This window comes from Carassius carassius, chromosome 40 (genome assembly GCF_963082965.1).
Source record: "Carassius carassius chromosome 40, fCarCar2.1, whole genome shotgun sequence".
In the NCBI taxonomy this organism is placed as follows: Eukaryota; Metazoa; Chordata; class Actinopteri; order Cypriniformes; family Cyprinidae; genus Carassius; species Carassius carassius.
The window spans coordinates 27,637,985-27,663,785 of record NC_081794.1 but is presented as its reverse complement, the minus strand read 5'-3'; the positions used below and the strand labels follow the sequence as shown (position 1 = coordinate 27,663,785).

The 25,801-nt window shown below is 34.5% G+C and overlaps 1 protein-coding gene across 1 annotated transcript in view; it reads left to right on the top strand.

The window, feature by feature from the left end:
- Positions 1-13,032: 13,032 nt before the first annotated feature.
- LOC132122494 (uncharacterized) overlaps positions 13,033-25,801 on the top strand; it is a 56,696-nt gene continuing 43,927 nt past the window's right edge. The window contains exon 1 of the mRNA XM_059532832.1: positions 13,033-13,317. The gene's annotated coding sequence lies outside the window, so the exon portion shown is untranslated. The remainder of the gene's footprint in view (positions 13,318-25,801) is intronic.

Sequence of the window (25,801 nt, the reverse complement as noted above, 5' to 3'; positions counted from 1 at the left end):
TAAAAGGTGTTTTAGGAAAGTTTCTTTTGTGTGTTTTAAAGCCTGTTTAAGTCTGTAAACTGACCCCAGACCTGCATGAATCTCTGCTTAAATAGACCTGCACTGAACACATCATTAGACACTTCAGACAGACAAACGAATGTCACTTTAATTAGACTGCGGTTGTGTTCCAGCGTCAAACACTCACTCAAAACCTCTTTATACCAGAAAGACAAAGAGACACAGAGAAAAAGAGAGAGAAAGAGAGAGAGAAGGTCACATAAGGCAAAGCGGACTGCTGTGAATGCTGTAGATTAAACAAGCCACTGATTTAATGAGAAGGACACTTGCTTGAGTTCCTCTTCATCTTCAGAGCCACAAAGAGCAGGATTGTGTCCAAAGAGAGAAAGAAAACACATTTTGTGGTGAAAACTAAACATTTAAAAAGCCCATGTGCTCATTCATGCATACTGTAGAATCCTAGATTATTTCTTGCTTGGTTAATCCATATCCGGTGGCCTCGTACACAAAGGCGGACTAATGTTGTCATTAGTTCTGCTTCTCTGGTGTGGCCAAAAGCTGAATCTGAACGGCGTCATCTCCTCCCCCCGTACCACAGCGGCTCTGAAGATAAAAACACATCATATGAGCTGAAGACGCTGACAGGCAGGTAATTAGAAATATGAAAATGGAACAAGCACCTGTCACTGGTCAGTGTGACGGGAGATTTGCTCCTGCTCAGATCGGATGGGAAACGTTTGACACAGCCAGAAGCAAAGCTGGGATTCTGTTTGACGAGCTCTTTGATGATTTGGATTAAAACAGGCGAATCTGTGAGTTGTTCATATAGGGAAAAAAGCTATAAAACAAATGATGAAAGTAGTAACACTTCGAAAACTGCAAAGCAAGTGCAGTACATACTTTTTAGTCTTATAAATTGTCGTTTCATGTTTACGCTGTCTGTCTACTCTGATCTGATACTTTTCAGTGAATCAGAAACCTGCAGCACAATCAGAATAATCCAGTTCACAAACAAATGACTCTCCTTGAACTGATTCTTTACAGAATCACAAATCAAAAGACTCACAAACTTAAATCCTTCCACCTATATTCATCCATTCATCTTTCCATCATCCATCCATACATTTGTCCTTTTTCATTTATTCATTCATCCATCCATCCTTCCATCTAGCCTATACAACCTCCATCCATCCCTCCATCCACATATCCATCTACATATCCATCCTTCCATCTATATATCCATCTATTCATCCATCCATTCATTCGTTCATCCATCCATCCATCCGTCTATCTCCATCCAGATGAGGTCTTTCTATTTCAGACTGTAATGCTTTATGCAGATGGAAAATCACAGTAATTTGAACTGACAGAAGACAAATGACCAAATGACCTGGACATGACAGAGAGAGAGAGAGAGAGAGAGAGAGAGAGACGATGGTGAGGGAAGATACTCTGGACTCCCTAAAATCTTTTATTTAATTATATTAAATCATTTACAATGTGGATGAATTATATTTCCATCTTGAGTTCATATGCTGAGATCTCTGACTCAGATGCTGACTTTGGTATCTTGGCCGGTCTTGAGACTTTATTAACCTTGTGAAGCTTGACATATGAAAAAAAAAAAAAAATCTAATGTCGGATATGGGATAGTTTATTCAACTTTTAGACAAACTATATATATATATATATATATATATATATATATATATATATATATATATATAAAAGAAATCTTTCAAAAGATACATATGGATTTTATGGCTCGGTTATTGTTAGTATGATTTTATGAGAATATGGAGGAAAAAACACCTTATTTTTATTCAGAGGCCTATTTTTAATGCAATTTGGTGCAGATGCTTTATATGATGAAATTCAGATGCTTTTAAATCAATGAGCTCTATATAACAGTATAGCAGCAAATTATATAAATATCAGTCATCACTTTATATCTCCAATAATATGTCTTAGTAAGATGTTATTTAAATAATCCAAACATATAATGCAATCCAATTCAATGATGACGATGAGAGATGAACAAATAAACATTCCTCAGATGATCTAATTATCATATTTGATTAAGTCTTTCATTGAACATGAATTTATGGATAATCAAGTAAAACTAAGCTGCTACAGTCCAGAGAGTGCTTTAATTAAAATCAGTAAATATTTCACAGAACATGTGAAGCACGAGCTGAAGCTGGACATTAAAGTTGTACAGGTTTTAAAAATGTGTATTTCATATAAGAAACAGTAGGCTTTATAGGGTTAAAATCCCTTTTTCTTCTGAAAATTAACAGGAGAAAAATTTTGCAAACTAAAATAAACTGTTGTGATACAAACTAAAATAAACTTTTGTGATTTTTCTTCCATTTAATATTTATGCGTTTCAGAAATCATTTTGCACTCTTAATAAATATTAAATTCAACTGATTTTGTCAAAGTTTCTTTAACAATGAATGTAAAAAACAAGGAAATGATAAAAACATTACCAACACTAAGCTGTGCTTAACAGACAAAATGAAATGAAAAGAAATTAGTCTACACAAACACAGACTGATTAATTTGCACCAAATAAATAATTATATTATGAAATACACCCATTCGAGAGCTGACGGCACACATGCATGCCAGATGTTTCTTCTTATCTGACAGGAATTGCACTGTGCTTTCCTTCCCAACGGTCACACACTAGAGGGAAAGTTAAAAAAAATCCACAAAATTAAACCATTAAATATGACGACATGTAATAATCACATATATGGGCATTTCTCTGGAACCTGTGCATCTTTAAAAAATGAAAAGTGTCATTGCTAGCACACCTTAAATTATGCATTAGGTTTGATGGCATTCTGTGGTAAAAACCTTATATATATATATATATTTTTTTTTTTTTTTTTTTTTTTTGCTAATAAAATAGATTTTTGGAGCATGTTTCACAAGAAATTGTTTTATTTTTCTACTTGAAAATTTCATGCTTATTTCAATGTATTGCTTGGCATTACCTTATTATTTGTGAAATTTACTAGCAATTTGTGAGTGAATTTTTTTTCTTTTTTTCCTGTGTAAATATTATTTTGCTAAGAACATTTTTGTAAGTACACTGTAAAAAATTATAATTTTTTCCAGGGCAAACGTTTCCTCAAATTTTGTAATGTAAACTTAAGTTGACAAAATAAAAATCTATCTATCTATCTATCTATCTATCTATCTATCTATCTATCTATCTATCTATCTATCTATCTATCTATCTATCTATCTATCTATCTATCTATCTATCTATCTATCTATCTAAGAAATGAACAAATCAGATAATTTTTAATGCTAATAAAAAGCAAGTGGAGTCCAAATATCATCTTTTGGGGTCGACTGCATTATGTTTCCAGCTAAAGATCAGTCGTGATTGATCCGTGATTTGCACAAGTGTCATGTTATTGACAGGAAGACGGACTGCAGCAGTGCAGACAGAGCCTGTACTCCATCACCCCAAGAAATTGCTTGCAGGGATATAACAATAACAGCATGTTATTTTTATCCGAGTGTAGATCAATGGTAATGTAAGGAGGAGCACAGATGATGGATGAGCTTCACTGGGTTTTTAGCTCTGCCAGAGATTTGCCTTTACAGGACCCTTCAGTTTCTGCTAAAACACTCTTTTAATATGTGAAACATCTTACATGCACATCTACAAATGAGCCTGCAGAGCAAATCAGTGCAAAATACAGCGTTTAGATGCTGAAGTCACATTTGAAAATGCCTCAATGTCATTATATCAAAGCAAAAGGTTTTATTTTGAATAATATCCTTAAAATATACAGATGTACATGTAATAAAATATGGTACTTTGTGTGTGTAAATATTTTTGAGCATTTATGTACCGTCTATATATTCATATTTATATGGGAACATGCATGAGTAATAACTGCACTAAATTATATATATTCTCATAATTTAAATATATAGATGGTCTTGTATTTATAGCACATAAAGCACTCAGTCGATTAAGGTTTAAATGTCAAATCTCATTTTCCATACTTTAACAAGACATCCAGTTGTCTATAAAATACAAAATTATAGTATTAAAACATATTTATACATTATATGTATATATTAATTATTAATATAATTATAATATATAATAATATAATATAAAATATTGTATATCATTTTGTTTTTAGTAACCATCGGTGAACCCATTACCTCTTAATGGGGAAAAAAGTGTTTCAATAAAACTATTGCATTGAATGTAGTGCATGTTTTTTTAAATATGTTTCAATATATAGTTATACATTGTCCCTGAATATATAGCAGTATATATTTTCAGAAGCATGATTTTCCCATACTGTACATGGAAATGTTATATTTTATGTATCACATTATTTTGCATTACATTTTAATATATTTTTAGTTTCATGAGGGGTGGTGTTTATGTTGTATGCTTAACACTTAACATATTAAGTGAAATCTTTTTCTGGTTAAACACACAAATCTATTACTCAAGAAGCATTGGCAGATGTCAGATGCATTGTCAGACATGAGGATTGATCATTGGCTCTGGTGTGTGTGTGTGTGTGTGTGTGTGTGTGTGTGTGTTGATGATACAGTGAGGAGCAGAGCTGATGTCCAGGATATAAATCTGTCTCCCATCGCTGGGACGCAGGCAGATAAATGAAGCCTGCTGTTGTGGTCAGAGCCAATATGCTCTGATGGCTTGATAACAGTCTTCCTGACATGTTTTATTTACTACCCGAGAGGACAAACAATGCACAAACTGGTAAATCATTTCTAGCAATTTCAGTTTATCCCTCAATTTGTCAAAATTTTGATAAAGTCATACACTTAATAAATAGTCAAATACATACTGTTTAATGTAATAACATGAGATGAGCATGATTTGCAATAATGAAAATAAATTTTACTTTTTAATAAGTGCAGCACTTTCATTTTTCATTTGCATTGATATGATAAACAAATTAAAATTACTATCTGTGGTACATCATCATGTTTCAAATGAATAATTATATAATATGGAATTATAGCCTAAGGTCATTTGATTATATATATATATATATATATATATATATATATATATATATATATATATATATATATATATAATCAATTAACATTTATTGTGTTTCAAGTAACACAAAATATTTTTAGGTAAGTTTTTCAGTTTATTTGCACTTAATTAAAATTGAAAATAAGAAATTCTGCTTTGTCAATTAGCTGAAATAAAACAATGTTTTTATATTTTATTGGATTTCATTTAACATTTATTGTATTTCACATAAATACTTTTTTAATTGTTTGAGTTTTTAAGTTTATTTTAATACTTCAAGTTAAATGAAAGTTATGAATGCTTTCTTGGCAACTAGCTAAAATAAAATTATATATATATATATATATATATATGTGTGTGTGTGTGTGTGTGTATTTTTAGTTAAGTATAATAACCCTTATTTTATTGCACATCTATAATCTATAATCTTCCATATTGTCACTTAACACACAATTTAGCCCTAATGAACCGCTGGCTTTCAAAAGCCTTCATTAAAAAGGTAGAAATTATGACAGAGCACAAGGTTAAGCCTAATATTCAGAGCCATGTCTGACCTGCATGATGGCATATGAAGCAATTACAGCCGTTTCAGTTCAATTGAGACATTTCACCAAAGAGAACAGTTACATTTAATGCAATTCCACACATTTTCCTGCCAGAAACATGCAAATGCTCCTATAGTGACAGCAGAAACATCTAAAACATGTGCTTTTTTTTTTCATGCTCCACATGTAGTATGAATTCTCCAGTCTGTAATCGCACGTGTAACTGTATTTTACAGTCTATAATTAAGAGAATACATGTATTCTACACATCTGCTGCAGCAGCTACAAAGATATACTTCTTACTATTATAAATGCTATTAGATGTTCTGTTGTGTTTTGATAAGCACATCTCTATTGTTTGCTTACTGTTTCAATAACACTACATTACAACACTGACATCTAGTGGAGAATATATGCCATGACCTCAGAATGGGATTTCATCTCTCTCTCTTTTTTTTCTTTTTTTTTATCATTTATACATCTTTTCTTATTTATTTAGAGTTCACCTCAGTTCTGCTGAAGATGGGGAACTTTAGGATGAAATCTTGTCCTGGTCTCACATACTGCAAAACATCCTGGTTCTCCTCAGAGTAGAGGGAACTTATTACTGACAAAAGCAATTTTTAAAGTATCTTTTGCTTGTCTGCTCTTCTGCTATTTAATCAAAAATACAGTAAAAGCAGTAATATTGTGAAATATTATTGCAATTTCAAATAACTTTTTTTATGTATACTGTATATTTCAATACATTTTAAAAAGTAATTTATTCCTGTGATGTAAATCTCAAATTTTCAGCATCATTATTCCAGTCTTCAGTGTCACATGATCCTTCAAAAATAATTCTGATATGCTTCTTTCCTGCTCATGAAACATTTCTGATTATGATCAATGTTGAAAACACATGTGGAACTTGGACAAATTTATTTATTCACGTATTAAGTAATCTTTGATGAACAGAACCACATTTATTTGAAATATAAATATTCTGTGTTTAATGAAGTGTAATGCATTCTTACTGAATGAAAGTATATGATAAAAAACAGGGTTTTGAACTAGTTTTTTAAACAATCATACCTAAAAGAGCAGCAGCTGATGAATCATATGTTTGATTTCTAGGAACATCTCATCTAGAAATTACATGTGTCATATAAATAAAACAAAAAACGCCTTTACTGAAGGTTGTTGGATATTATCTGATTAAAAATAATAATAATAAGAAGAAGAATAGTTAGTTAGGCACGCCATGATTGGTCGATTATGTACAATGCCTGCACGCTATTGGTCAAACTGCTTGTCAGTCATTACTTTCTTCTATGAAAACACTTTAGAGAAAAAGAGGACATATGGTCACCCTAAACTTTATCTTTTATCACACATGCATACACAACGATCGGTCTGTTTGGCTTTTATTTGGTTCTGTCTGTTATTGTCTTGATCTTTTCTGATGTCTAGCAGCGTCACTTCTCCTTCCAGGTTGGTAGGTGGCAGCAGTGAGTCACCGACGTGTAGCAGCAGAACCCGGATGAGCCGGTCAGCTGTTTATCTATCGTGATAAATAATGTGCGCGCATCAGAGAAAACAGTGTCAGCATGGATCAAAAACCTGAAGAACACACGCAAAGCCAAAGCCACCACAGGTATATTTCATAAACAGAGATGCAGGAGATTGTGCACGGATTCAGAAAAACACGCGCGTTGCCTGAGTTGCATTCACAAACAGACAGAGATGCATCCTGTAATGCATGCAAGCAGCAGTATAATATGAGGTGTTTTATTCTTTTATCAGTAAATACTGATTTTCTGTGAGACAGTGGGTGCATCTGCATGCTGTCATGTTTATACCAGTGTATACATCAGACACAGTTGCTGTGTTGTTTTGTATGCATGCATGCATGCTAAAGGAATAGTTCTCCCATACATGAATATGTGATTAATTTACTCACTCTCAAGCCGTCTAAGATGTAGACGAGTTTATTTCTTTATGGGAACTCATTTTGAGTGTATTGGCCAAAAATGTTTATATTGCTGTATTTATGTGTACTTGTACATTTGTGGAATTAACAATTATAATATAATATAATAATTGTGACTTTATTGAAAAAAAAAAAGTATAAATAATAAAATAAATAAATAAACGTATTGACAAACTTCTGAGAGATGTCTGTAACGTGTGTTTAAGTAGTTTTACATTGTACCAGTATTTCAGATCCAAGGCTGCAGGAATATTAGGAAAATATTAGAAAAAACTGGTCACACTTTATTTTAAGGTCCAATTCTCACTATTAACTAACCATTAACTATGACTTTTGCCTCAAATAACTCCTAATTTGCTGCTTATTAATAGCGTAGAAGGTAGTTGTTAAGTTTAGGGTATTGGGTAGGATTATGGATGTCATGCATTATATGTACTTTATAAGCACTAATAAACAGCCAATATGTTAATAATAGGCATGCTAATAAGCAACTAGTTATTAGTGAGAATTGGACCCTATACTAAATTGTTACCAAAAAACTAATTGCAAAAATAAAAAGGTCCCGTTTGTATGCAAGACTGCTCAGTTTGGCCAGGAATAACATATATATTATAGATAATATAATATAATGGTCAAACTATAGATAGATATATCTAATTATTATTATTATTATTATTATTATTATTATTAAATTTAGGTTCTAAAAATATGTAATGTTTTATAATAATAATTATTATTATTACTATTATTATTAAATAATATACTATTATTACTATATTATTATTTTTTATTATTATAGGTCATGTTTGTTTCTAAAACTGCAAAATTTAATACATATTTTTATTACATAACTACAGATTTTTACTTTAGTATTATTATTGCTATTATTTTTATTATTATTATTATACTGTAGCTCCTGCTTGTTTGTAAGACTGCAACATTTGACCATAAATGTAGTGATTATTTATATATGACCTAAAAATTAATAATAATAATAATAATAGTAGTAGTAGTAGTAGTAGTGGTAGTAATAATAATAATAAATAAATTTAAGTACTTTTACATTTAGTAGCAATAATAAGTACTGTCATTATTGTATGTTTATTATTATTTTTTACAAATTAAAATACCAAAAATAAGAAATATTACTATTGTAAATCTATACACGGTTCTGTTTATTGCTTAATTATTGTTATAACTAAATTTAAATATTATATTGATATTGTAATATTTCTCTGTAAAATATATATAGTTTTGAGATATATTATATAACAGTGATTTTATTTCAAAGTACAACTGTAAAATTTGAGCAGTTTTTATTTGAGCAGAAAACCTCAAGTAAGTTTGAAAGCCTCTCTTTAGTTGACAGAAGCCTCTTCTTACTACAAATTTGGGAAGATGTTTGGTGCATGTTGCGACCCAGTCTCAGAGCTTTTTGTGATGATTAATGTGGAGCAGCATTTCCTGCAAACCAAGCTTTCAATAACATTTGTTTGTCTGTGTTCAGGAGGTTAGCAGAGAGTAACGTGGAGCTCGATGTGGAGCCTGTCCTGCAGAGGGCGCTAGTGCTGCTGCAGGACGTGGTGGGGTTCGCTCCCTTCAACAACCTGCAGATTTAGCACAACACCTGGAGTCTGGACCATTCGGGAGGTACTGGATCAGACCTGGCAATGAAATCAGTGCTTACCTAAAACGGTTTATATTTCTAACCTTTTATCAAAGTTAGTCTGTTGCTTTAATGTAGTTCAGTCAGTGGAAGCATGTGTGAAATGTATGTTTTGTGTCATAGGTCCTCTCTCATCCATGATCTTACTCTGGAAGGCCGTCTTTTGAAACAACACACTTTTACTCCAATGCAATATCACAGAAGACACAAGAACATATTTCAACATTTCAAGTGCTTGATTGTTTTAGTGTATTTTAGCAATTAAGAAACTTTCTGTGGTTTGAAACCATGCTGCAGGCTTTCAGAACAAGGACTTGAGCCAGTCTGGTCCCATTGTTAATGGTATTTATGATAATCATTTGAAGAAAGTTGGTGAAAATGTATATTATTATTATTCACAGAGGAACCAAAGGATGTGTCATTTTGCACTTATGAAATACTGAGATATTTGCACTTTCTTCAGTACATCTGAAGATTACAGTCCTTCAGCTTTACTGGAGCATCATATTCTCTCTCAGATTCACAAATTTGTGAACAGGGATGCAGATCAGACTTGATTGCTCTGTGTTTTTATTCCCATTAATCCAATAATAGATAAGAAGGCTTTAATGTTTAGGAACTATAATGCATTATGAATATAGGAATTCTTATTTAAATGTGACTTGTATGGATATTGATTCATATGCACTTTAAACCTCAGTGTGAAAAGGATTGAAGCTGGAAAATCAATATTGGTTCTGGTTTAATTCATAAGACAAATTTTTTAGTATATTTAATATTGCTATCAAATGGGACTTTTTGCTGGTGTTTCTCTGTATGTTGCATTCATAATATTTCATCAGGATCCTAAATTTACAGAACTGAAACATTTATAAAGTGGTTAGCTATCACAATGTGTTTATTTTGTATGCTGGAGGACTTTTAGGAGCTTCAAGGAGTATCAAGATACTGTAACATTACTTTTTTCTCTTTTTTTTTTTCTTGGATAATTAACATTTTAACAATATCACGATGGTATATGATTTTTGCACATGCACTGTGCTTTAATGTGCTTTGATTTTGTATAATTCTGTAAATGTGTGATTGTAAATTAAGTGCATAAATGTTTTTATGCAAATTGCTGAGAAAGTATAAAGTCTCATGCAATACAATGCTTTGAAATATTATCTGGTCTTGCTTGGATCAAATGGTATGTTATTACAGTAGTTGACCCAAAAATTAACATTTGCTGGAAATGTACTCACCCTCAGGTTATTCAATATGCAGATTATTTGTTTCTTCATGGGAACATATTTGGTTAAATTTAGCATTACATCACTTATGGATCCTCTGCAGTGAATGGGTGCCCTCAGAATTAATTTGTTTCTTACAAACACATCTTTTCACTTTGGAAGATGTTAACTGATGGACTGAAGTCGCATGGATTATGTGTTTATCAGCTGTTTGGACTCTCATTCTGATGGCACCCATTCACTGCAGAGCATCCATTGATGAGCAAGTGATGGATTGCTACATTTCTCTAAATATGGAGTAAACAAACTATTGGACGGACCGAATGTGAGTAACTTTTCAGCAAATTTACACTTTCCGGTGAACTACTTAAAAAAAAAAAGTAGGATGTTTTCACCTTTTAACTCTAACTTCATCACGCTGTGTGACCAGCAAAGGGCAGTGCATGTTACCTATGCTTTCGGATGGATGAAGGGCTTTTATTAATTGCAGGAAGGAAGTGGAAATTTGCATAGAATTACAAATACTGTTTCTGTAAAGCAGTGGTCTTAAACCCAGTTCTTGGAGTGTCACAGCTCTACAAAGTTTAGCTTCAACTCACACCTGCTTGGAAGTTTCTAGTGATACTGAAGAGCTTGATTAGTTGGATCGAGTGTGTTTGATTAGAGTTGGAGCTACACTGTGCAGAGATGTAGTCCTCCAGGAATTGAGTTTGAGACCAGTGCTGTAAAGCATGGGTTTTAATGTTGAATCCTCTTTATTTTTATGGGTTTGGATCATAGTTATGAAGGCAGGGGTGCCGAGGAGTTTGACTTGAAATCCTGCACTGCTTCTGGTGCCAAGAAAAGGAGGTTTACTTTTGATTTGTACACAGAAACCCTGCTTGAATCCTGAAACTCCATGTGCAATGTCTTTACAAAAGATAATTACCCCACTTGAATAGAAGGAAGGTGGTGCCCTGATGACCTGAAATACAGAATTATTAGTCACATAGTTTTATTATCCCTGTTGAGCCCTAAAACTCAAACTGGTTCTGGATTGTGTCAGATTTAATTTATATGCGTCTGAAAGGCATCTACCATTTATTATTTTAGCACGTTTCGTAACCCATGCATGTTGAGGCCAAAAAAGGTTGATTTAAAATAAGATTAAGGAAATAAAATGTATGAATAAAAATTGACATCGAAATGGTCTAATTGAATTCACATTTATACAGTATGGGAGTAAATGTAGCATCTCATGTAAAAATTGTAGGTCAAAGTTTTTTTTTATGTTAAAATCACAAAATCTTTTTACTTTTTTATGATCTCCAAAAAAAATTAGTTAAAAGTAAATATATATAACATTATCCAATTGTACATATTTTGTTACATTTATTTGTACCTACACTTATCAAATCGATGCAGATCAGAAATAAATCACTTATAGTGTGATATCAGTGGTGAACCTCTCTTTAACCTTTATTTTCATAGACTCGCATTATTAATTTGGGATCACGGCGGTTGTTTGTGGTTTGTTTTCCTCCTGAGACTCGACCTGAAAAACTCGTCACACCTGTCAGTAATTACAGCACGCGAGCACTGAGCATGCGCGCTGCGTCTGTACTGGAACACTAACGCACTGCATACTGCACAGAATTAGAGCGAGTAGAGAGGATGCGATTAACACGAAACCGCGCTGAAAACGGGCTGGGCTTAGCGGACCACTCAGTAAATTGACATAATATTTATTTTTACTCAAATTGACGGGAAAGCTATTAATGTCTTGGTAATTATATTCCACAGGAATATTATTTGGGTATATTATTTTCGTTACTACTGAATGACCGTTTGAGCCAACTGTTAGCCTTACTTTAAAATTGTTTATTATTATTATTAATAATAATAAGATAAAATAACATCTGTAAACAAACAAGAGCAATTATTTTCTCTCTCTAACTGTTTTTTTTGTGATTTGTCCATTTGTAGCTAAACATTTTTGTATATATATACATTAGAATTTAACTGATCGTATCTTAATGTTTAATATTTAATTTTTGTAACTTTTAACACTTGAATTGAGAAACAGCGCTGTCACGAGGTGCATGTTACTTTCCCCATCGTTACTCACCGTTTAATACATTTAAATGTGCATGCTGTTAATTTTAATTTTTCTGTAACTTTTACTTCTTGAACTGATGAAAGAGTAGCTAAGTGTTACATTTCTCAGCACTACTCCGTACGAGCTAATCACAATCAACTGCGGTTACCAGTTCATTTTTTTGTAATAGATTTTATTCAGATAACTAGAATGAGTTTCAATATGCATATCGGCCAGTATGTTTTCAAATCAATATATTTAAGCGATTATATACTACCTAAGTTTAATATACTACCTAATGTCCCCAATATTTTTGACTTAAATTTCAATGCACCGGAGTGGAGTGTTCGACTTAATGAGCCTCTATGCGCCCCCTGGAGGAGGAACTACCCAATGCAACACGAAACAGCAGCGCTTTCCACCCTCCGTCCGTTCTGCACTACTAGAAGGAGTAGTATGGTAGAGTGTGATTGGGAACACACCTCGTGCTCTAACTGGCGGGGCTGATGTCTGACTCTATTAGTTAGACACACTCAGTTCCCTGCTGTCCTTCTCATTCCTCCGTAAAACACGAATGCAAGACAGAGTCCAGGAGCTGTCCACTTCAGCACCGCCAGCGGGACTGTCCACACAAACCCAGACTGAGCCTCTTGAGGATGATGAATAAGATGATGATGATGATGATGCTGAGTGCACGCGGACTGCAGTAACACACCAGCAGCAGACCCGCATTCCTCCATCCATACAGCCACCTGATCCTCTGGTAAGAGTTTCTCTTGTTTCATGCGTGTCTGCTGGCTTTTACACGGAGCTGGTGTCCTGATGCTGTTGCATGCAGCATGCAGAAACATTGCAGTCTGTCCTGGGAAAATGTCATATTCAAACACATGCTAGATCACTGTTGATTTCCACAAGATGTGGCCTGAGGTTCCTTGTCCTAAAGGACACCGGACAGGCAACCTTTAAATGCTCAAATACAGCTGGATTATGTAGGTTTTGGCTTTCAATGGTGCAATCATTTTGTAAATTCTTCATTGGAATCAACCAGTTGATCATTCTAGGACATTAAGGTCACTCGGACGCTATGCATCTGTGTTAATGTGAATGATTTGATGTGGTGTTCTTTTCATCATTTCTGATGTACTGCTTATGTTTGGATATAAATCAGAGCATAAGTTTTTATGATCTCGGCTGTTTGTTTTTGTATGCTTGTTGAGAGGTGAAGTGTGTTAGTGCTGTTGTAATGGATAATAATACACACAAACACACACACGGTACATCTTAATAATGAGAAAATGAGATGTACAAAAATGGCTGGAACCAAGTATTTCACACAATATTTCGTCAAATGTACTGTTATATTTATATATTAACTAGCCAAGCTAGTTAGCCAATATTTTGTTATTTTGAGATTATCTGACAATAAATGTCAACTAATACAAATTTTAGTTCTTCCCCTTTTTTTTCATCAGATTTGGAGAAATGCTGCATTACTGTAAATCACTTCCTCAACAATGGCTCCTCTGCAATGAATGGGTGCTGTCAGTCAAAACAGCTGATAAAATATCACAGCAATCCACACGTAATCAACACCACTCCAGTCCATCATTTAAAGTCTTGTGAAGCCAAAAGCTGTGTGTTTGCAAGAAATAAATCCAATATTGAGATATCTGACCTGAATCAGGAGAGAAATCTGCACATATCAAATAAGTGAAAACAGTCCAAAACAGCTCTAAACAAATATCTCAGTCGATTTTGATGTGGGAGACAACAGGAGATGGATTGTTCCGCTGGAGTAAACATAATTATGGATTATGGACTCTTATTTTAACTGAAAGCAACTGTTTGAAGTTAAAATCATCTTAATGTTAGATTTGATTCTTACAAACACAATTTTCACTACAAACAATATTAACTGATGGACTGGTGTAGTAGTGGTGTAGATTATTTGTGGATTATTGTGATGTTTTTATCAGCTGTTTGGATTCTCAGACTGACGGCTCCCATTCACTGCAGAGGATCCACTGATGAGCAAGTGATGGATTGCTACATTTCTCCAAATCTGATGAGACACAAACTCGCCAATACATCAGTGTATCGTTAGCGCTGTTGAAAGCTGTTAGGTCTCATTCAGTCGTTCGGTCCCTGTTGAAAGAGCTGTGTTTCTCTCTGTCTGGTTTTGGCGGTTACAGCAGATGCTGTCCTGAGAGAGATATGTGACTTCTTAAGGATGATTAATTATAGTGTCTGACACAAAGCTGCAGGTGCCACGACTGTTCGGGATACAAATGGCACGTCCTTTAGCACGGCGAGAGAAAGAGCGAGAAAGCAAATAGATAAAGAGGTAAACAGACGATCAGACAGATGAAATTATGAGTCATAGCTTGTGTTGTCTGTCTGAGGGTCAGCTATGATGTTTCGTCTTCATCTATTGATGTCGCACAGAGGGTTTCAGACAGCATGAAGAAAGACAGATGTTATCCTGGATTGCTGAAACCTCTCACTGTTTATTCTGTTTAACCTTTAAAACTCCTCATGTTTTCATAGTTGCTCCTTTTTTATCATAACATAGTTGTCTTTGAGCTTTTTGACCTTAGTTTTGACTTCATTTCAGATGTAAAAGAAGTTTATATGCTCTACAGCTGATGAGATGCAGTTTTCAGCATATTGTGACATGCACATTTTTTTCCTGCGGTTATCTTCTGGAAATACTGTAAATGCACGCTGATGCATTGTTGGTAAATTGGCACAGTAATTTAATCAAGATATTATTTTTCATAAATGTCCTTAAAGCTGCAGCGTGCCATTTTTTTTCAGTTGCTAAAGTGATTTGTTGAGGCACATTTAAGAGTAACCCATTTGATACTCAAAATTACAAATTTCAGTTTTTCAAAAGTAACAGACAAGTGTGTAGTGAATTGCAAAATGTATGCTATTATGTTGCTTCCATCATTCAAAGGTTTGTGGTTGGTAAGGTTGTTTTTGAAATAAATGAATGCTTTTATCCAGGAAGGTCAGATTAAAATGTATGAAAGTGACCGTAAAGACAATTATAATATTAGAAAAGATTCTTTTGAACTTTCTATAGTTTCCACAAAAGCAGCACAACTGTTTTCAACATTAATAATAATCAGAATTGTTTCTTGAGCAGCAAATCGGCATACTATAATGATTTCTGAAGATCATGTGACACTGAAGACTGCAGTAATGGTGCTGAAAATTCAGCTTTGATCATAGAAATAAATTATATAAAAAAATATTCAAATAGAAACAAGTTGTTTTAAATTCTAATAATATTTCACAATATTTCAGATTTTACTGTATTTTTGATCAAATAAATGCATCCTCGGTGAGCAGAAGAAATTATAATAAAAAGATCTTAGCTACTCCATATATATATATATATATATATATATATATATATATATATATATATATATATATATATATATATATATATATATATATATATATATATATATATATATATATATATATATATATATATATAAAATTTGAGTACCGGTACATCATCTTTGACATCATTAAGCATTATGTAGGTCATTGGCCACAGTGTTTTCTAGACATGAGCCTAATCTCTACTTTACATCACCCAAAATTCAGATTAACATAGTCATTGTATCTGCTATTTATTTTAGAAATTGGCTCATACTGTAGGTTTATTAGGAATTTGGCAATCAGGTTAACATGTTTGCATGATATATAATTGTATAATCCGTTATACCTGCTCTCACTCACATTATCAACTCCTCTATTCACTCTGGTATATTTCCCACAGCATTCAAGCTGGCTCAGGTAACCCTACTGCTTAAGCAGACCTCTCTAAATCCAGTACTTTAAGAAAACTACACAATCGGTCTGGATCCCTTCTTCCATTCATTGCAAAGACGCTTGAGCAAGTTGTGTTCAACCAACTCTTTATATTTCTTTCACAGAACAACCGCCTGGACAGCAACCAATCTGGCTTTAAAAGTGGCCACTCAACTGAGACAGCACTGCTCTCGGTTACTGAAGCCCTGAGACTGGCAAGAGCAACTTCCAAATCCTCAGTACTCATCTTGCTAGATCTGTCTGCTGCTTTTGACACAGTTAGCCACCAGATCCTCCTGTCCACCCTCATGAAGATGGGTGTCTCAGGAACTGGACTCCAGTGGTTCAAGTCTTACCTCTCTGGTAGGTCCTTCAGGGTGTCTTGGAGGGGTGAGATATATAAGTCACAACTTCTTGCTACTGGGGTTCCTCAAGGCTCAGTGTTTGGACCATTTCTCGTCTCTGTCTACATGTTATCTTTAGGATCTCTCATTCAGAAGCATGGCTTTTTCTATCATTGCTATGCTGATGACACTCAACTCTACTTCTCATTCCAACCAAATGAACCGACAATAGTTGTTCGCATTGCAGCCTGTCTGACAGACATTTCTGGTCTGGATGGATGAAGGTTCATCACCTTCATATCAACCTTGCTAAGACCGAAACGCTTGTGGTCTCAGCCGAACCAGTACTTCATCACAACCTCTCTATACAACTAGGTTTGTAAACCATAACTCCTTCCAGGACACCCAGGAACCTTGGAGTTGTGATGGATTATCAGTTAAGCTTCATTGACCATATTGCAGGGATAGGTAACTCCAGTCCTGGAGGGCCACTATCCTGCAGAGTTTAGCTTCAGCCCTCATAAAAACTCACCTGCCTGTATCTATCTAGTAATCCCAAAAACACTGATTGCCTTGTTCAGGTGTGTTTAATTGGGGTTGGAGCTAAACTCTGCAGGATAATGGCCCTCCAGAACCGGAGTTGCCTATCCCTGCCATATTGCTACAATGGCCCAGTCCTGCAGGTGTGCCCTATATAACAACAGGAACAGGGACTGATTCAGAATTCAGCAGCCATAGAGGTCTTCAATGAGCTGAAGAAAGCTCACTTCACACCTCTCTTCATCAGCACTGGCTGCAAATAGTCGCTCGCATCAAATTCAGGGTACTGATGTTTGCCTACAAGACAATCAATGGTGCTGCACCAATATACCTAAACTCGCTAGTTCTAGACTTTTCTAGACAAACTGAGACTTGCCACAGCACTTGTACTGTATATTGTTGCTTTCTTGTTGGTCTCATTGCTTCTACTTTGTAAGTCACTTTGGATAAAAGCATCTGCTAAATGACTTAATGTAAATAATTGCATTATGTCTAATTTTGCATGTTATAAGCATGGCGTACAATGACACTGTCTACATCAGTTCTCTCTCAGTCTCTTTCTGTCTGTCTGATTAATATTTTCTGGCTGTCGTCATCTCATATAACACGCTTCTTATGAGGCTCGAGAATCAGTGAGAAACACTTTCATCCCTCCGCCTACTCCCCACACATGCTTTCTGCTTGCTACAATCTCCTTTTCTTTATACCCTCAATAACCTTTCATACGTTTCCTTTCACATGCTCCTGTCGCTCTCCCACTCTCTCCATCTGTCTCTAAATCACATGAATCAGAGCTTTGCATGTTAACAGTAATTCAGCTCTGAAATGCTTTTGATGTGCATGTAATGAGATCAAATTATGGTGCACCGATCACTGTAATCTGCATTTGCATTTAAATCAGTTGACTTGGTGTTGTTTTCAGTCCACCTAGTGACCGCATCTCAAGATATACTTAACAAAATACATGTGCATGCGCCTTAAGTTGGTTTGAGACCATTAGTGAGCTTGTACCATGAAAAACCTGCTGTCTGACCAGCGATGATTCGATTCAGACTCCATCTCTTGAGTTTGAAATGTGATTCATCCTGAATGTTATTTAATACCACATCTGAGATTGGCAGTCTTGCAGGGCAACCAGCCATTAATGTCCACCTTATGATCAAAAACTCATGGATTCTCATCCCGAAATCAAATAATTGGCTCTGAAAGGGTTTGCGTGGAAATGGCTTTGTGGGGCTTTTATGCACCATGGCATCCAGCTAAGTGGATAATTGTGTTCATTTGTGCAGATGATGGTTGAAGATGGTTGATTAGTGTGCATCATGAGGATTGAATTACAGTTATGTTGTTTGAGTGTGTGTGAGTTCTCGAGGTTAGAAAGGTCATGGATTTGAGATCCGTGTAATGCTGTCTAAAGGAAGGTAATGTTTTTGTCTATTTTCTATTCTGGAACGATTTATAATTTTCACTCACTTTATCACCATTAGACTTTAATGTCCTCAGAGAGATGAAGTTTATTTAATTTGTGTTATGTAGTTCTCTATGTGTGAACCCAGGAGACCCGAGCAAGTCGAAACCTGTCATGAACATGTCCAGGTCAGAGTTCACCTCAAAATAAAAAAACTAAGAAATTAGAGACTATGTTTGGATTATATTATAATACATTACATTACATTATATATTATAATATATATTAATTTATGCTAATATATGTTAAAATGACATTTATTTCTGTGATCAAAGCTGAATTTTCAGCATCATTACTCCAGACTTCAGTGTCAAATAATCATTTGGAAATCATTCGATATGCTGATTTGCGGTTCATTTCTGATTATTATCAATGTTAAAAACTGATATGCTGCATAATATTTAGGTAAAAACTGTGATGATTTTCTAGAATTCGTTTTAATGAATAGAAAGTTCAAAAGAACAACATTTATTTGCGAATATAAATATTTTAATAATATTTTATAAAAAAATATTATTATTATTATATGTAATCAATTTAATGCAGCTTTGCTGATTTAAAAAAAAAACATTTGAACAGTAAATGTTTATACAAATTGCACACTTATTAATCATGGTTTGTTTAATTTAATTTGATTTAAATATTTTAACAAAAAATCTTTGAGGTTCTAATGAGAATCACCATTAAGGAAAATTGAAATGTAAAAAAAATACTAATACTACACTACATTTATTTAGGTCAGATTTGTTTGATTAACATGCCAATACATTCACAGAGCATTTTTTTTGTTTGTTTGTTTCTAGAAATGAACTTCACTTTGTTTACGAAGAAGAGAGTTTCTCGTGTTTTTTTCGTGTGATTTTAAGAAACAATGAGGCCTGAACCAGTTTTTATGAGGATTACCCAGTTATACGGATCAGTAGGTGTAGAAGTTCATGCGCTCCCTGAAGGTATCAGTGTTAATAGACGGCCTGGGCTCAGGACTGCAGGTGTGTGTTTGTGTTTCACAGACACAAGCTGATAAATCCTATTAAGTAGAGGAGGAGAAAGTAAGACTGTAGGAACTGTGTGTGTGTGTGTGTGTGTGTGAAAGTGAGAGCGGGAGCTAATACGATACATTGGACCACATCAGCACATGCTATTTTTGGCTCTTTCAGTGGTGTTTGCTAAGGCGAGCTTCCCTATTACTATCACTCATGCTTAGCACAAGGGATTTGAGCAAAGTCCTGACGCTAAGTACTAAACTTTGCCATGAAACGTTGTATATTATTGCATTACAGACATGAATGATTTCTCAGGTCATGTTGCGTGTTTGAAGAACAACTTGCATGCTTGTACATGTGATGTTGGTCACAGATAATTTCAGGCAGACAGATGGGGTTTCTGATCTTTGGTATTATTATGGTGATTAAGAAAGGTGTAATATGGAAGACTGAAAGTCACCTCTGTCACCTGACTCGTATATCTTTTTGACAGCACAGAAATAATGATGAAAGAAGGAATGAAATGATTCATTGTAACTTGTAAAACAGAAAATATATATACAGTGTGTGTGTGTGTGTGTGTATATATAGCTCATGCCTATGGTTGGGAATTGAAATGTCTCTAAACCAAAGTTTTGCGTGAAACTCATCCCACACCACATAGTGCTTTTCTTCAAAAATGTAAAAATAGTAGTTTTATTAATAGAGTTTCGGATGTGGGAGGTGTCTGGAAGTGTAAACATAAGGAGGACAATGGGTGATTTCTCTGTAGTTTTCTGGACTGATGTTTTTTGACATCTGTGTGTTCATGGAGAATATGACAGCTGCTGTTGATCAATCTTTTCTGAATACATTTCGGGAATGAGGACAAGTCACAGCACATTTATAATATGATGGCTCGACCATCCCACGCACACTCCCCCTTCTCCAGAGCAGGGTTGTTGACATGCCAGATATTGTGAATGTTTAATTATTGGAATTCTTTTTTTTTTTTTTTTACACACACACACACACACACACACACACACACACACACACACACACACATATATATATAATATACAGTACAGACCAAAAGTTTGGACACACCTTCTCATTCAAAGAGTTTTCTTTATTTTCATGACTATGAAAATTGTAGAGTCACACTGAAGGCATCAAGGGCTGTTTGACCAAGAAGGAGAGTGATGGGGTGCTGCACCAGATGACCTGGCCTCCACAGTCACCGGACCTGAACCCAATCCAGATGGTTTAGGGGTGAGCTGGACCGCAGACAGAAGGCAAAAGGGCCAACAAGTGCTAAGCATCTCTCGGGGAACTCCTTCAAGACTGTTGGAAGACCATTTCAGGTGACTACCTCTTGAAGCTCATCAAGAGAATGCCAAGAGTGTGCAAAGCAGTCATCAAAGCAAAAGGTGGCTACTTTGAAGAACCTACAATATGACATATTTTCAGTTGTTTCACACTTTTTTGTTATGTATATAATTCCATATATAATTCCACATGTGTTAATTCATAGTTTTGATGCATTCAGTGTGAATCTACAATTTTCATAGTCTGTACTGTATATATAATTGTGTTTTTTTTTGTGTGTAAGTTTTAAGTTTTTTTTTTTTGATGGCTAGGGGTTGATTTTATTTATTTATTTTTTATATAGATTTATTCAATTTATTCAAATTAAGTTTTAGATTTAAATGAATAAAATTGTATTTATTTTAGAATATTAGGCCAAGCTACATTAACGTAAGGAATATGAAGTGTCATACATGAAATTCAGTTTATGGGTTTTCAATTTCAAATGTAAATTTTAACGTAATTTACTTTTATATTATATCTTATTATATCTATTACTTTTTTCATATCTAGTAAGGAAACTTCCTATTAACCAATTAACAGAATTTGTAGTCTTTTTCGGCTAAAGTTTTTATTTATTTACTTATTTTACAGTAAATGTTTGTTCCATGCGTTAAACTAGTTTTGAATAACTTAGCATATTGTTGAACCTTAGAGTTCAAGCTATTTTTAAAGTAATTTTGTTTATTTTTTGATGTATGGATTTGGCACAGTTTTGGATCTAAACTTGACGTTGAATGTAAAATATGGGTTCTCAGGAATATGTGATTCTCCAAAAACTGAGGTCAGGTGTGCACTAGATGAAGTGAAATTCCTCTCACATTACTTGTAGAGGCCTGTCCTATTCACAGAAAGCATTTGACATTCGGCAGCCTGCTTCATATGCATGTACTCTGTCAGTGTGACAGGTGTGCGTCTGGACAGGAAGCAGTGTGCATTATTTGAAGTGTCAAGAGAAAGTGAATGAGTGACAGGAAGTGAAGAAGGAAGGTGAGATCGTGTTCATTCAGATGAAGTCGTTTGACTCGAGGCCCATCTCTATGGCTACAGCTTTCACCTCTTTGTGCTCGACAGAACGCCGTTCTTATAATTCAGGGCAAATATATTCATCAGTCCATAGAAAGGTGCTAAATCCACGCAGATCAGTTTGATCAGAAGGAGCTTCTCTGTTACAGCTATCTTCAGTTTGTGTTCTCTTTTGTTCTGGTCGTCATTTCTCATGGGTGGTTTTCCTCCTTTATTTGATAGAAAGCAATAGGCTGTCACTGTAATTTGCACATTTAATGGATTACTTTACAGAAAACATTAAAATTATCTCATAATTTTTCTACACATGCATATACTGTCAGCTAATAATTGTCTAATTTCAGCATATGAATGTCCGTGTAAAAATTATTTCTTACAGTTGCAAATAAAGCAACTATAAATTAATAACTACAAATACTGGAATTATATTTACATTCTTGAAGTTTTATTTTGGTGACTTGTCTGTTAACACTGTAAAAATATTTTTAAAAATATTATACATTTTACAAGAAAATACTATTTTATATATTTTATACTATACTAGTTTTTACTTTTACTTAATTCAGTGCATTACTTGCCATTTCCTTGTATTTTTTTATATTTTTGAGTGAAAGGTAAATCCTACACTTAAAAATAGTATAGAAATAATTTTCATTCAGAAATTGCGTGTAGACTAACATTAGCATAGATGCCACTGAGAACAATAAAGCACATTATAACTGTAGGAAACACTGTTAACATTAATACATTACCTGTAATGAAGACAATAAAGTCTTAGTGTTGAAAGTACACACACTGTCATGTGCCAGGGTTTAGTGCCTTGGAAGAACTCGCATCAAATTGCAATGATGACAAAGCACAAATAAAATCTTTGGCCACACCTTGATGACGAAAGAAAAGTACACTTTATCAAAAATATAATAATAATGATGGCTTTTAAATCATTTACAATGTAAAAATATCAGTTAATTAACCCTTTTTTTTTTTTTTTTGGCACACATACAAAACAAAAATCTCATGAACCATTGCACAACACCGGGAGCATTTATTGTTGACTGTGTTTATTTGTTGTAAGGATTTGTAACCGTTTCATATTACAGGTCTTAAACGGCATATAAATAATATCAAAATATAACAGTCCTGGCTGTTGTTGATAAATAGCAGTGGTGAATTTTTACTAATTGATTGATACATTGTCCCAGTGAATGAGCCATGGTTTTAGTCAGTGTAATATACAAGCCACAAAAGTCAAATTTCGAGTCTTCAAGAAAGGCCGTCCTCTAAAGCAGAATCTCAGGACTGCAGTCAGATAGTCATGCAGAGGCTAATATTAGCACAGATCCGGCTCGGTGCCTGTTGACATTAGAGACGGTTTCTGTGACGCTGTTTAATAAGACCATGATTCTGCCTGTAAACATGCAGAAGTCACCCGGCCACAGCCGATACCCGAGAGGGGCCGTTACGCTCTTGCAGTGTCTCATTCTTTCCTCTGTGACTGTTATATAAAGTGTTTGTGTTACAGGTGGTTTTGTTGTTCTAGTGAGCTAAAACTCACTCTCAGGTGCAATTAAAACCCATAAACTGAATCTCACGAAACCTCAAAACATGCATTTTTCTTTCATATCTTTCAAGTAAACTGTACAGGGAATTTTAGACAATAAAAAAAGTGCAGCTGTCTGTGCTATTTAGCGAGGCCTTTGGGGAAGGTTATAATGGACCGAGTAAGAGAGCTGGTGGTAAAGGTGTGAAGGTGTCTGTTTAAATGGCATCGACGGCACAGATGGTTTTCAGTGAAATCGCTGAGATGGCCTGTAATTCTCCTGCAGTGCAGATGGATGAGTGAGTATTTTTGGAGAGAGAAAGTCCAGGGAGAAAATGAGTAAAGGAGAGAGGGATGATATTGAGAGTGGAACAGAGTTATACTGCAAGAGTCAACAAAGGCGTGTGTGTGTGTGTGTGTGTGTGTGTGTGTGTATTAGATTGCTTGTACAGTTGTGTTTTGATACAGAGAGGCACATTTTGAAGATTGAGGCTTCAATGGACTCATGAATATTAATCCGGTCAATGATTTAATATCAAATTAAGAGAAGATGTGCAAAATTGCTTAAGTTAAATTAAAGCAATAGTTAACCCCCCAAAAAGTAAAATGCATCTGACATTACTTAATCCTCATTTTATATTAGCTCCAAAAAAGCGAGAATTTTAATTGTTTCTTTAACGTTAGCTGCTTTTATACAGATAGGTTTGTTTTTCTTATATTTGAGTGAGCAAAATAGAATTTTTTCTCCCAAGTGTAAACTTTACAACTTCTTTACAGCAATGTGTACTCCGATGTAAAGTTTTCTTTGGTACATTTCCAGTTTAGTAGATGTTTCCACCACAGAATAAAAAAAGTTAAAGTTTTCATCACACAAGTCTGCCCTTTTTGACAAACGTGAGAAAATAGTAGAAATTGTGAGATATACAATTAGAATTGCGAGATATAAAGTAAACAGTCTAAATTTTGAGAGAAAAGGTTGCAATGTGTTTTATTCTGTTGCAGAAACAAACTAACAAAAAACTGTATTGTGAGGAATACAGAATTCAGAGGGGAAAAAGTTTTTTGTGAGACACACTTGGAACTTAAAGAAAAATATTCTGAGAATTCTGAGTTCATACAGTATCTCTCAATTCTGTTTATCTTGCAATTTTTACTAGTCAGAATTGTGAGATGAAAATTAGTAATTAACTTTTTGAGAATAATTTAACATAGTTTTTATTTTTATGTAGTTTCATACTTTTTAATTCAGACTACGTTTTAATGTGCATGTCAGGAAATTGTTAATATGTAGCAAATTAGTGTTCAAGTTCAACTGGATCATATTGACAAAAAAATAAAGTATTATTTCATTTGTCATTTCTAACAGCTTTCAATAGAGAAGAATGTTTTGGGGTCCAGATGGTGTTGTTACGTCTTATACTAGCAGGGGCTAACTGGGGCATGCTAACCAGCAAAACCTTGACCTGGTCTAGATACAAGGCATGTACTTTTAATGCGAGCAAGCAGAAGTACATTACTTTCGGTTGTGTGGGCTTACATTCCGGCTTCCCTGTAAAGAGCCTTTATGGGAGTAAATGGTGCCAGTGAAGGTTTTCATTTAGAAAAGTAAAAGGTTGTCTGCATGCATGCACTGTTTAAGAGGGTCTCACTTATTGATTGTTTACATGAGAGGGGCTTTCATTAAGTCAATGACATGCACCTGCACTTTCAAAAGAGCATGTTAGTGTATGTGTGTGTGCAACACACACGAGAGATCCTTCAGTCAACCACCAGGCATCTTGAAAGGATGCACTTCTAGAACAGCATCATATTTCCAACTAAAATAATACACTGTGCTCATTTGTATTGGTGCATGTGTGAAAATGTATGGAGCACTTGATTCTGATTCGTCAATCATTGCATTCTGCATATACTGTATGCCCAGATCATGTGGATTTATTCCCTTATTTGAAATGCCCCTTACATTGTTTGGGGAAAAGGTATATCAGTATTCTGTTCTATATAAACGCTGCCAATGTTTGTAGGCCTGAATTGGAGTTGAGTGTATGAGTCTACACTGTATGAGTCACTGAGGTTTAGCGCGTGACATAAATCTGTATGTGTGTGTAACTATGTAGGATTTTAGGGATTCATTTCTCTGCTATTCTGTAAATAAGCCCATCCCT